Source organism: Triticum urartu, chromosome 2A, assembly GCF_056163025.1.
Source record: "Triticum urartu cultivar PI428250 chromosome 2A, HENAU_Tu73, whole genome shotgun sequence".
Taxonomy (NCBI): domain Eukaryota; kingdom Viridiplantae; phylum Streptophyta; class Magnoliopsida; order Poales; family Poaceae; genus Triticum; species Triticum urartu.
This window is the reverse complement of record NC_141874.1, coordinates 377,353,445-377,366,303: the sequence shown is the minus strand read 5'-3', so window position 1 is coordinate 377,366,303 and position 12,859 is coordinate 377,353,445.

Sequence of the window (12,859 nt, the reverse complement as noted above, 5' to 3'; positions counted from 1 at the left end):
GCACCAAAGACGTTTTTGAAACGTCACGAAACATATGAGATGTTTTGAGGGCTGAAATTGGAATTACAGGCTCGTGCCCACGTCAAGAGGTATAAGACCTCCGACGATTTTCTTAACCTGCAAACTAAGGAGAAAAGCTCAATTGTTGAGCTTGTGCTCAGATTGTCTGAGTACAACAATCGCTTGAATCAAGTGGGAGTTGATCTTCCAGATGAGACAGTGATGTTTCTCCGAAGTCATTACCACCAAGCTGCTAGAGCTTCGTGATGAACTATAATATATCAGGGACATATATGATGATCCTTGAGATGTTCGGATGTTTGACACCACAAAAGTAGAAATCAAGAAGGAGCATCAATTGTTGATGGTTGGTGAAACCACTAATTTCAAGAAGGGCAAGGGCAAGAAGGGATACTTCATGACACGGCAATTCAGCTGCTGCTCTAGTGAAGAAACCCAAGGTTGAACCCAAACCCGAGACTGAGTGCTTCTGTAATAAGGGGAACAGCCACTGGAGCAGAATTACCCTAGATACTTGGTAGATTAGAAGGCTGGCAAGGTCGATAGAAGTATATTGGATATACATTATGTTAATGTGTACTTTACTAGTACTCCTAGTAGCACCAAGGTATTAGATACCGGTTCGGTTGCTAAGTGTTAGTAACTCGAAATAAAAGCTACGGAATAAACGGAGACTAGCTAAAGGTGAGCTGACGATATGTGTTGGAAGTGTTTCCAGGGTTGATATGATCAAACATCGCACGCTCCCTCTACCATCGAGATTGGTATTAAAACCTAAATAATTGTTATTTGGTGTTTGCGTTGAGCATGGACATGATTGGATTATGTCTATCGCAATACGGTTATTCATTTAAAGAGAATAATGGTTACTCTGTTTATTTGAATAATACCTTCAATGGTCTTACACCTAAAATGAATGGTTTATTGAATCTCGATCGTAGTGATACACATGTTCATGCCAAAAGATAGTAATGATAGTACCACCTACTTGTGGCACAGCCACGTAAGTCATATCGGTACAAAACGCATGAAGAAGCTCCATGTTGATGGACCTTTGGACTCACTCATTTTTGAAAAGTTTGAGACATGCGAACCATGTCTATTGGTGTATATGCATGAAGAACCTCCATGCAAATGGACCGTTTAGTACTCGCTTGATTTTGAATCACTTGAGACATGCAAATCATACCACATGGGCAAGATGACTGAAAGCCTCGTTTCAGTAAAATGGAACAAGAAAGCAACTTGTTGGAAGTAATACATTTTTGATGTGTGCAGTCCAATGAGTGCTGAGGCATGTAGTGGATATTGTTATGTTCTTACTTCACAGATGACTTGAGTAGACATTGAGTATATTTACTTGATGAATAACGAGTCTGAATTATTGAAAGGTTCAAGTAATTTCAGAGTGAAGTTGAAAGATCGTCGTGACAAGAGGATAAAAGATCTATGATATGATCATAGAGATGAATATCTGAATTACGAGTTTGGCACGGAATTAAGACATTGTGGAAATTGTTTCACAACTAATACAGCCTGGAACACCATAGTGTGATGGTGTGTCCGAACATCATAACTGCACCCTATTGGATATGATGCATACCATGATGTTTCTTATCGAATTACCACGATAGTTTATGGGTTAGGCATTAGAGACAACCACATTCACTTTAAATAGGGCACCACGTAATTCCGATGATATGACACCGTATGAACTATGGTTTAGAGAAACCTAAGCTGTCATTTCTTAAAAGTTTGGGGCTGCGACACTTATGTGAAAAAGTTTCAGGCTGATAAGCTCGAACCCAAAGCGGATAAATGCATCTTCATAGGACACCCAAAACAGTTGGGTATACCTCCTGTCTCAGATCCGAAAGCAATTGTTTCTGGAATCGGGTCCTTTCTCGAGGAAAAGTTTCTCTCGAAAGAATTGAGTGGGAGGATGGTGGAGACTTGATGAGGTTATTGAACCGTCTCTTCAACTAGTGTGTGGCAGGGCACAGGAAGTTGTTCCTGTGGCACCTACACCAATTGAAGTGGAAGCTTATGATAGTGATCATGAAACTTCAGATCAAGTCACTACCTCGTGGGATGACAAGGATGCGTACTACTTCAGAGTGGTACGCAATCCTGTCTTGGAAGTCATGTTGCTAGACAACAATGAACCTACAAGCTATGGAGAAGCGATGGTGGGCCCGAATTTCGATAAATGGCTCGAGGCCATAAAATCCGAGAGAGGATCCATGTATGAAAACAAAGTGTAGACTTTGGAAGAACTACTTGATGGTCGTAAGGCTGTTAGGTACATATGGATTTTAAAAGGAAGACGGACAATGATGGTAAATGTCACCATTAAGAAAGCTCGACTTGTCGTTAAGATGTTTTCTGACAAGTTCAAGGAGTTGACTACGGTGAGATTTTCTCGCTCGTAGCGATGCTAAGAGTCTGTTGGAATTATATTAGCGATTACTGCATTATTTATGAAATCTTGCAGATAGGATGTCAAAATATTGTTTCCTCGACGTTTTTCTTGAGGAAAGGTTGTATGTGATACAACCGGATGATTTTGTCAATCCTGAAAGATGCTAATAAGTATGCAAAGCTCCAGCAATCCTTCTAAGGACTGGAGTAAGCATCTCGGAGTTGGAATGTATGCTTTGATGATGATCAAAGATTTTGGGTTTATATAAAGTTTATGAGAAACTTGTATTTCCAAAGAAGTGAGTGGGAGCACTATAGAATTTCTGATAAGTATATGTTGACATATTGTTGATCAGAAATGACGTAGAATTTCTGGAAAGCATATAGGGTTATTTGGAAAGTGTTTTTCAATGGAAAACCTGGATTAAGCTACTTGAGCATTGAACATCAAGATCTATAAGGATAGATCAAAACGCTTAATGGTACTTTCAAATGAGCACATACCTTAACATGATCTTGAAGTTGTTCAAGATGGATTAGTCAAAGAAGGAGTTCTTGGCTGAGTTGTAAGGTATGAAGTTAAGACTTAAAGCTCGACCACGGCAGAATAGAGAGAAAGGACGAAGGTCGTCCCCTATGCTTAAGACATAGGCTCTACAGTATGCTATGCTGTGTGCCGCACCTGAAGTGTGCCTTGCCATGAGTCAGTCAAGGGGTACAAGAGTGATCCAAGAATGGATCACAGGACAGCGGTCAAAGTTATCCTTAGTAACTAGTGGACTAAGGAAGTTTCTCGGTTATGGAGGTGGTAAAAAGAGTTCGTCGTAAAGGGTTACGTCGATGCAAGCTTAACACCTATCCGGATAGCACCGAGTAGAGATACCAGATGCATATAATGGAGCAACAATTTAGAATAGCTCCAAGTAGAACAGTTATTTGGAATAGCTCCAAATAGAGCGTGGTAGCTACATCTAGGAGATGACATAGAGATTTGTAAAGCACACACGGATCTGAAAGGTTCGGACCCGTTGACTAAAACCTCTCTCACAAGCAACATGATCAAACCTAAAACTCATTGAGTGTTAATCACATAGTGATGTGAACTAGACTACTGACTCTAGTAAACTCTTGGGTGTTAGTCACATGGCGATGTGACCTGTGAGTGTTAATCACATGGCGATGTGAACTAGATTATTGACTCTAGTGCAAGTGGGAGACTGTTGGAAATATGCCCTAGAGGCAATAATAAATTGGTTATTATTATATTTCCTTGTTCATGATAATCGTTTATTATCCATGCTATAATTGTATTGATAGGAAACTCAGATACATGTGTGGATACATAGACAACACCATGTCCCTGGTAAGCCTCTAGTTGACTAGCTCGTTGATCAATAGATGGTTACGGTTTCCTGACCATGGACATTGGATGTCATTGATAACGGGATCACATCATTAGGAGAATGATGTGATGGACAAGACCTAATCCTAAGCATAGCACTAGATCGTGTAGTTCATATGCTATAGCTTTTCTAATGTCAAGTATCATTTCCTTAGACCATGAGATTGTGCAACTCCCGGATACCGTAGGAATGCTTTGGGTGTATCAAACGTCACAACGTAACTGGGTGACTATAAAGGTGCATTACAGGTATCTCCGAAAGTGTCTGTTGGGTTGGCACGAATCGAGACTGGGATTTGTCACTCCGTGTAAACGGAGAGGTATCTCTGGGCCCACTCGGTAGGACATCATCATATGCGCAATGTGACCAAGGAGTTGATCACGGGATGATGTGTTACGGAACGAGTAAAGAGACTTGCCGGTAACGAGATTGAACAAGGTATAAGGATACCGACGATCGAATCTCGGGCAAGTACAATACCGCTAGACAAAGGGAATTGTATACGGGATTGATGAAGTCCTTGACATCGTGGTTCATCCGATGAGATCATCGTGGAACATGTGGGAGCCATCATGGGTATCCAGATCCCGCTGTTGGTTATTGACCGGAGAACGTCTCGGTCATGTCTGCATGTCTCCCGAACCCGTAGGGTCTACACACTTAAGGTTCGGTGACGCTAGGGTTGTAGAGATATTAGTATGCGGTAACCCGAAAGTTGTTCGGAGTCCCGGATGAGATCCCGGACGTCACGAGGAGTTCCGGAATGGTCCGGAGGTAAAGAATTATATATAGGAAGTGCTATTTCGGCCATCGGGACAAGTTTCGGGGTCATCGGTATTGTACCGGGACCACCGGAAGGGTCCCGGGGGCCCACCGGGTGGGGCCACCTGCCCCGGGGGGCCACATGGGCTGTAGGGGTTGTGCCTTGGCCTATATGGGCCAAGGGCACCAGCCCCAAGAGGCCCATGCGCCAAGAGATGGGAAAAAGGGGAGAGTCCTAAAAGGGGAAGGCACCTCCGAGGTGCCTTGGGGAGGATGGACTCCTCCCCACCCTTGGCCGCACCCTTCCTTGGAGGAAGGGGCAAGGGCTGCGCCTCCCCCTCTCCCTTGGCCCTATATATAGTGGGGAAAAGGAGGAGCAAACCAATCTAAGGCCTGGCGCCTCCCTCTCCCTCCCGTGACACATCTTCTTCCTCCCGCAGCGCTTAGCGAAGCCCTGTTGGAATCCCGCTACTTCCACCACGCCGTCGTGCTGCTGGATCTCCATCAACCTCTCCCTCCTCCTTGCTGGATCAAGGCATGGGAGATGTCTCCGTTCCGTACGTGTGTTGAACGCGGAGGTGCCGTCCGTTCGGCACTTGATCATCGGTGATTTGAATCACGACGAGTACGACTCCATCAACCCCGTTCACTTGAACGCTTCCGCTTAGCGATCTACAAAGGTATGTAGATGCACTCTCCTTCCCCTCGTTGCTAGTCTCTCCATAGATAGATCTTGGTGACACGTAGGAAAATTTTGAATTTATACTACGTTCCCCAACAAAAAATCCATCTTTTGCACCGACTACTAGACTAAAGATACTTTTGTGATCGAACATTTTAAAACTACGAACATCGGCTTATGATCGCGCGCTATGCATTTGAATTTTAAATTAGCCAGACTTGAACAGATGTTTAGGGAATGTTATCGGATCCATGTCCACTCACTTGTCCATACCAGTCTGTGGACAAATACCATGTCCAAATCAGATGCCCTAACAATAGCGTTTCCCCACATATGTGATGAGCATGTCTAAACTTCCGACATCCACTTGTGAGGACCTCATGAGAATGATACATAATTTCTTCTGGGAGTTGAGAAGGAAGAGAAAGATGCATTGGCATGCTTGGATCCATTTGATAAAACCAAAGGCGGAAGGCGGACTTGGCTTCGGCGACCTACGCCTATTTAACCAAGCTTTGCTCGCTCGCCAAGCATGGCGGCTCTTGACCAAACCGGAGAGTCTGTGTGCTCGTGTTTTGAAGGCGAGATACTACCCGAATGGAAGCTTGGAAGATACGGTTTTCTCAAGAGGAGCTTCGGCGACTTGGCAGGCAGTTGAACACGGGCTGCAACTTCTCAAGTCCGGCTAAGTATGGCGCATGGGGAACGGCAGGTCCATTAGAATTTGGTGAGACCGATGGGTTCCACTGGATGGGGTAGGACGACCAGTGACACCACAAGGCCGAAGTGGACACGGGCTGCCTTGTCGCTCTTAACACGATCAATGGTCCGTACAGGGATCGGTCTTGCTATTCTATGTTGGTTGATCAAATATAAAGACTTTTGAGGGAAGGGAGAATGTTCAAACTATCTCATGTTTATAGGAAGCAAAATGGTGTAAGGCATTATCTAGCCTTCTTTGGCCGGTCAAAAGATCGCACTGTGGTGTGGCTGGGTTTGAGACTAAGAGACATCCTGGATATTTGTAAGAACGACTTATGTCGTACTGATTGATGAAATAAAATCTTCCTCTCACCCGAAAAAACAATAGCGTTACTGAAAGGAAAAAGAAACAGCGGCGTCCTGCGTGAGAAATAACGTGGCTAGGGACGATTGGCCCACGCCAGATTCCAATAGCTCCACGGACACTATGTCTACTGCTTTCTTTTCACTTGGTTTCGCTGTCATCCCCTCATACGCTCGGCTGGATCCCAAGAAGGTGGCCTGCAGCGGTGACTTGACACTGATAGGTCCACCTCACCCCGTGTACCTACGGGGGACACAAAAATTGCCGGTCGATCAAGACACACCAACATCGGTGAGAAGTGAATAATAGTGTGTCTACGGGCGCCACCTGTGCCGATCCGGGTGATGATGTCACTGCGTCCAGTATATGTCTGGATCAAGCCAACTAACCAAGGATTCTGTGAGCCCGACACATGCTTATTTACCCGGAGGATCTCTAACTCTGGTCGTGACCTAAACCTCGCTATCATGCTACGCAGAACATGACACGTTAATATGCAAATTCCACCAAGTGACCCTTCTGTTCTATAGCTAGCTTTCATATAGAGGACTGCGTCTCCCCACTAGTTCTAGCTAGCTTACGTGTCTATTTCAAAAGTTGTTGGTCTGCTAGCTAGCTTCCGTATCTACAGTTCTTGAAATACACTTTGTGGAGAAAAAAAAGTGATTAGTGATCACGTTGCTGGCTCCGACATACTACCATTTTGGCAACCAAGCAGAAGCAGGTACATCAATTATTTAACACGTACTACTCATTTAGAAAGGTGATTAGTGCAATTGTCAAGCCAATGAATGTCAATCAGACGGTGGAGTCGCTAATCACCGAAAACTCCCTAATCACGCGTTGAAGTGGTCGTGTCCACCATTTCTCAGCGTGTCCACCTTTTTTGCGGGTGCGGGGTCGGTGGGGAACGCGTGACGCGCAGCGGGTGACACGTAGGCAGCTTACGTGGCGGTGCTTGACGCTTGAGAGGGTCACTGGTTGCATGCAAAGCCCACAAAATGCCGGCCAGCCCAACCCTACTAGCTACTAGCATGATGATGAGAGGGCTACCTCTGTCTACGCACGTACATTCAACTTTTTAGAGAGAGCACGCAACTGTTGTAGCTGTAATTATCGGTCACGTCGCCTGGATGAAAGCATATATGCATGTGTTCAAATTTCAATCTCACAATGCACCCACTCTTAACACATCATTTTAGGTGGTAGAATTTTTGAGACAACCACCCAAATGCACTGTCTCATATAAAAACCATGACAGTAGAGCCAGTTGTAGCATATTGACATGTCATTTAGAGCAACTTCAATGAGGCGATCCAACTAGATGGCGGTTTCATCCGTTTTTTGTCCGTTTGGGTCGGCCATCCACTCGGCGTCCGTCCTGTATTTGATATGGGTCGATAGTGCACCCAACGCGTTGATTCATATGTGCCGGCGTGGCCGGCTGGCCGGCCAATTTTCCATTGATGATTTGCATTCAAACATATTGTCAAACAAACCGAATAAAAATAGTATAGTTTTACAAGCCGAATACAAATAAAATGTTTCACATACTTTTGCAAACGAATAAAAGAAGATACGTTTATTGGTTGCCAACATGAGCCCACATATGCTCAACCAAACCATTTTGCAGTTGCACGTGAGTTTTTCAATCACGCATGTCTTGATGAAATTGGGTGAACTGTTCAAACATTGCCGCTACTCCATGCTCAGGCACAACATTCTCACCCTGAAACTGAAACCCTTGATCGTACAGATGTTCCGGGCGCTCGTCTTCTATGATCATATTGTGCATGATTACACAAGCAGTCATCACCTCCCACAGTTTCTGCGTGCCCCAAGTATTAGCAGGATACCGAACAATGCCCCATCGAGATTGCAAAACACCAAAGGCACACTCGACATCCTTCCTAGCACTCTCTTGCTCTTGGGCAAATCTTTTCTTCTTATCTCCGACAGGGTTGGGTATTGTCTTGACAATGGTGGTCCACTGAGGATAGATACCGTCAATAAACGGGATGTATCTTCAGCTGTCGGCTCTCTCAAGTACTCAGGGCCAAACACAGCAATAACAGCCTTGCAGAACTTATACAGGGACTCTAGGCATGTAGACTCGCTCATACGGACGTACTCGTCAATGAGATCACCGGGCACCCATTTCGTCCGCCGCCATCCGTTTGGGTCGGCGCGGACACAAAAGGTGGTTGTGCGATGCGGGGAGCGGCGGTGGGAAGCAGTTTGCTCCCCGGCGGCAAGACGGCGGGGGCGGGCGACGGGGGAGTGGGTGGTGTTGCTGGGCGGATGTGGAGGCGGCGACGGCTGGCAGAGTCGCCGGCAAAAATGGGCGACGACGTCGGCGACGAAGGAGGCAGGCGAGAGTTGTTGTTGGCTGGGGGTGAAGGGGAAGGCCAATGTGCCACCGACCAGCGGGCCCGGGGAGAGGAGAAGGCGAGCGTGCGGGTGTCCGTCGCGTGTCTGTGCCGACACAAATCCGGCTCAAAAATAGACTGGGAATGGGTCGACAAGCGGACGAAAGCGGACACGCGTCCGTTTGGGTCGGCACGTTGGGCCGCCTTTTGTGTCCGCACCGACTCAACGGATGGCGGCGGCTGAAATAGGTTGCCCCATTGAAGCTGCTCTTATAACCCAAATGCATCTAATATGATTGTTTTTTTTTCTAACGAGAATGTATCCCGGCCTCCGCATCCGGTCGATGTATGCAACCATTTTATTAATTATTCAGAAAGTCCTTATAGGGTAATACATTAGTAAGCCTGAAGCCAAAATCTACACAACACGTGTCGCTACTCCTATCCTGTGATGAAGGGGTGCCGAATGTCCGAGCCTAATACCAAATAGACATCACACCAACACCTAACATCTAATGCTGGATGCCCCATCCATGCCACAATACTTGGACTGGGTTACAAACCGGTCCGGTGCACTTTCAGTGGGCACCACATGCGCACGTTGCAAGGGCCGTCACCTCCTTCATCCATCGATCTATCCTCAGATCAGACATTAATGCATCGACCTTGCTAGACCTCTCTGCCATCATAGCCACCACGACGTCAGTCAGCGTCGTCCTCCTGCGTGAGCTCGTCGTCACCCATCGGACGCCAAGTCTCCACTACGCCACGCCGCCGAGATCCGCCGCCATCGATGTGTAGGTTGAAGCACCGCTCCACCACCTATCAACGTCCAACCACCAAGCCGTCCACATGTCCGTCCAACCGATGAATGTCTCCAAAGATGATGCCCCCATGGGGTGACGATGAAGACGTCGCCATCATCCGATCCAGGAGGCTCCTCAATGCCTCCAACGAAGGCTACGACGCCCATGGGTGCCGCCGTCAATGGTAGCCTCCTCCAGATCTGAGGTTTCTGTCGGCATCATGGGAACAAGGTCCCTAGACTTGCATGCCTGCGGCCCATGGCGTGGCTCCACCAGCGGGCCTGTACGGCCCATCTTCACCAGCAAACACTCAAGACCCTCGTGAGGGGCCAAGCCTTGTGAGGCGGATGACGCAAGACCTCCTCGGGGGTGACCTCACTAGGCTGGCTCGCGAGGGGCGAAGAGATCAAGGCAAGAGGCACCTCACGAGGTTCCTGTGACACAAGCCATGACGATCAAGGCCAGACGGGCACCAGGCAGGCACCAGCGCGCGCAGTGTACTCGTTTCCCCTTTGGTGCTAAAGAGGCAAGCGCAAGCGAGGAGTCCCGAGGCATCAGGCAAAGGTTTCCATATCGGTGCAACAAGACCAAGTCCTGCAGGACGGCAGGACGGAGGTCACCGTGAAGCCCAGGACGGCGTCACCACCAAAGCCTTTGGCAGGCGAAGACCACCTTTAGTCAGGATAACTTGTACTGGTTGTCTCCCTTCAAATTTGGATGTTGTTGGATCCCTTCCCGCCTACATTTGGGAAGAGGACCAGGGCCTCTATAAATAGGACTAGCCACCACAGTAGGAGGCAACTGATCTTGGATCGGATCCATTCCATCCTCAACCACACAAGCTCATTGAGCCCAAGAACACCTCTCCTCAAGAGGTTGTTCTTCCCTTGTACTTGTTCATCCTCAGCCCAAGAGGAAATCCACCACACCACACTAGAGTAGGGTATTACACCACATCGGTGGCCAGAACCAGTATAAACCATGTGTCCTTTGTTCGTCGAGTTCGATGTGCTGAGCCTTGGGATCGTGGGGAGTGGGTGAGCTAGGGAAGGGAGAGATTTTCGTGCGCACCCTAGTGTTCGAACCTCGAGGGTTTTGTCGGAACCCGAAATCTGACATTTGGCGCGCCATGTAGGGGTGCGCTGAAGATTTCCTTTCATCGACCCACGTTCCACGACCTCTGTGCCTGTCCCCATCGCCAATGTTGCTCCTCCGGCTGGGATGACGGACGCCCACAATGGCGCCAGGGGGCTCAGAGCCTTTGCCCCCGCCTTGTGACGGGTGCAATGGCCGCCCAAGTTCAAGCCGAAGATGCCGCCGCGTTACGACAGCGCCGCGGACCCAGCGACCCTCCTACTGGCATATGAAGAGGTCGTCCTGAAGGCTGGGGGCGACGACAAGGTCATGGCCAACTGATTTCCCATGTCCCTCGCTGGTGCACCACACGCCTGGTTGCTCACCCTCCCAAGATCCTCAGTGGCATCTTGGGAGGAGCTGCGCGGCCTCTTCGTCGTGCGCTTCGCAGCACCGGCACCCCTCGCCATCGCAGCCCTCCTCGGCGGCTCACAGGCACCGCCCTCGGACCGTCACACCAAGCAGTTCTTTCGCTAGATCGGCGTCACTTCCGTGCAGCAAGGAGCTCCCCCGGGTTGGGCGGCGCCCAAAGCCGACCTCATCTTCCACTCGGGGGATCACCCCGTCACCACCGTCGGCTCGGGCGTGCTCCCAATGCTTTGCACGCCCACCATCTGCAACGTAGCTGTCACCAAGACCCTCATCAACAACGACGCCGGCCTCAACGTGCTCTCCGTGGAGGCTTTTAGCCTTCTTCACGTACCACTCGAACGCTCCGCCCCAGCAAGCCCTTCTCCGGGGTTGGCGGCGGCTCCGCCAGCCCCCTGGGGCAGATCCGCCTTCCTGTGACCTTCGGCACTCGCGACAACTACCGCACCGAGCTGATTGACTTCGACATCGCCCGCATTGTCCTCCCATACAACGCCATCCACGGGTACCCGTCTCTGGCTCAGTTTATGGCGGCGACCCATCCGGCCTACAACCTCATGAAGATGCCTAGGAGCAAGGACGTCCTCACCGTAGTTGGAGACACCAAGGAGGCTCTGGCGGCGCTCAAGCTTGCCCTCAAAACCGCCGTGGTGGCGCGGCCGGTCGACGAGGCCACCCTGGAGCCAAGGAGGCTGCACAGGCAAAGAAGAAGCAGTTGTTCACTCAAGATCGGGCCGAAACTAAGCAGGTGTTGGTCGAGGAAGATGGGTCCTCAGGAGCCACCTTCACCATAGGCGCCAGCCTCGGCCCAGACCAGGAGGAGGCGTTGGTGAGGTTCCTGCGTGCGAACAAGGATGTATTCGCCTGGGAACCTAAGCAGCTAGTAGGGGTCCCGAGGGGGGTGATCGAGCATCATTTGAGGGTGTGCCCCAATGTGCGCCCTGTGAAGGAGAAGGCGCGGCGATAGTCCACGAGAAGCAGTCCTTCATCGTCCAGGAAACCCGCAAGCTGGAGGCCGCTGGTGTCATTCGCGAGGTTCAGTACCCTGAGTGACTGGCGAACCCCGTCGTCGCACCGAAGAAAGGTGGGAAGGAGCGCATATGTGTCGACTTCACCAACCTCAACAAGGCTTGTCCCCAAGACCCGTTCCCGCTTCCGCGCATCAACCAGATTGTCGACTCCACCGCCGAGTGTGACCTATTGTGCTTCCTGGACGCCTTCTCGGGCTATCACCAGATCAAGATGGCAGTAGAGGATGTGGAGAAGACGGCCTTCCTGACCCCATGTGGGGTGTACTGCTACACTTGCATGCCGTTCGGGCTGCGCAATGCATGCACGACCTTCCAACGGCTGATGCACATCACCCTGGGTCACCAGCTCGGGAGGAACGCTGAAGCCTACATCGACGACATCGTGGTAAAATCTCGGGAGGCGAGAACTTTGATCCAGGACCTGGTGGAGACCTTCGCGAGCCTGCGCCAAGTGGACTTGCGGCTCAACCCAGAGAAGTGCATGTTCATTGTCCCCTCCGGCAAGCTGCTAGGCTTCCTCATGTCTCACAGGGGGATCGAGGCTAACCCGGAGAAGGTCAAGGCGATAGAATACATGAGCCCACCACAAACTCTCAAGGAGATGCAGAAGCTTGCGGGCTGCGTGACCTCGCTAGGGCGCTTCATCTCCAAGCTGGGAGAGCGCGCCCTGCCATTCTTCAAGCTGATGAAGTAGAAGGGCTCGTTCGAGTGGACCCCCAAGGCCGACCAAGCGCTTTAAGACCTCAAGAGATATCTGACCAGCCCTCCGGTGATGGTGGCACCTCGACCTCTCGA